Genomic DNA, 1708 nt, shown 5'->3' with positions numbered 1-1708 from the left:
GGCGGTGGGTGGTTCACCGCCGTTGGGGGACGCCGGGGAGGGTAGCGCACACGCGTGGCTGAGATGGGCCGACCCAGTTCGGCGTCTGGGGGATCCAGCTTTAAAGATTTTTTCTTTCTTTCTTGTTTTCCGGTTTCCTTTGGTTTTCCACACTGGCGGATCCAGCTTTTGGGCTATGGGTTGTAGTAGCCAATTAGGCAGCAGCCCACTTTTCCACACGCACTTCTGATTTACAAAATTGTTTTGCCAAAACAAATCATGGTTTTTTGTAAATATCCATAGATTGGAAAAAATGTTGAATGTTTTCCAGAAAATGTAAAAAAAACTATGAAACGACCATGGATTTTTACTAAATGTTAAGAAATTTTAAATCATTAAGTTTTTAAAATATTCACAAATTTCTGAAACATGGATTTTAAAATGGTGTTATGTATGAAAAATGTTCATGAAATGTTTAGAAAACGACATGAATATGTTCATAAACTTTAGAAAAATGTTCATAAATTCTAAAAACATTCATGGACTCATGAAAATGTTCATGCACAATACAGTCTTTTCATCTGAACTTGTATGGTGGTCGTCGAGAGGGTAAAGGAATACAGAGATTGCACAACCCATCGATAGGTTTACCGAAAAAGTCTTTCGCCCCACTTTATATATAAAGCAAACCACATATTACAACCGGCAATACAACAGGAAACGGAAAATAAAATGATAGGATACACAACTCTATGGAACAACTAACGAGCTCCGAAGGATCAGTAGGACATCGGAGCCCACGACGGCCTCAGATCATGACATCAACGACTGCGACAAGGGAGCTATTCACCGCCAGACGAAAGCCAGACTCCGTCCCTTCCAAGGCCAAACTTGCCGTCCCGTCGCTGCCTCCGAAGAGGGCACCCTGCCCTCTCGTCCTGGATCGAAGGACGCCGTCACGTTGACAGGCAGAGCAGCTCGCCCCTAAGAACGCATGGGCAGGCCAACCAGTTGCCGAGGATAGGACAACAGCTGTGGCGACCTCACCTCTAAAGGACACCCATACATCGCTACCATCTCAGGCCAAGACCCAAACGCACACTGCAGCTGCCGAGAATGGACAGTACTGAAGATCGGCAGACCACCACCGCACCGAGCCCTTGACCACGAAGAGCTCCCAAGGCAGCGCCTTCAAGAAGATAGCGTCGCCGCTGCCCAATCCGGAGATTTTAGGCTTTCGCCCGGGACCAAGAGGCGGAGGGTCGGGGTGTAGGTCTCGATGTTGCCCACACAAAAGGAGAACAGCATCATGGGCATCGCCAACATCGTGACCGGCCTCGCTGGTCAAGGATTTTCCCCGACCCAGAGCCCGCACCCAACGCCCCTCCGACATGCAGACCGGGAGAACCGAAGGGCACCCAAATCCCGGCCAGACGTGGAGAAAGCACCAATGAAGCCACCACCTTCATATTGGAACCATGTTCGCCGCCGCCTCGCCGCTCGGCATAGCCAAGGACGACACCCCGTAGCGGCAGCGCCACCCCCCACCCCCCCACCCCCGTCGAAGAGGACGGGGTGGTCGCCGCCACCCACGGCACCCGCAGATCGGCCAGATCGGACGCGCCCGACCTCGCCCACGTCACCACCAGATCGGCCTTGCAGCCGAGCCCCAGCCGCCGCCACTGCAGGGTTGCGCCGCTGTGCCTCCCAGCAGAGCAGCAACCAGATC

Source organism: Triticum dicoccoides, chromosome 3B, assembly GCF_002162155.2.
Source record: "Triticum dicoccoides isolate Atlit2015 ecotype Zavitan chromosome 3B, WEW_v2.0, whole genome shotgun sequence".
In the NCBI taxonomy this organism is placed as follows: Eukaryota; Viridiplantae; Streptophyta; class Magnoliopsida; order Poales; family Poaceae; genus Triticum; species Triticum dicoccoides.
The sequence above is the reverse complement of the archived record's forward strand: the minus strand, read 5'-3'. Positions refer to the sequence as shown.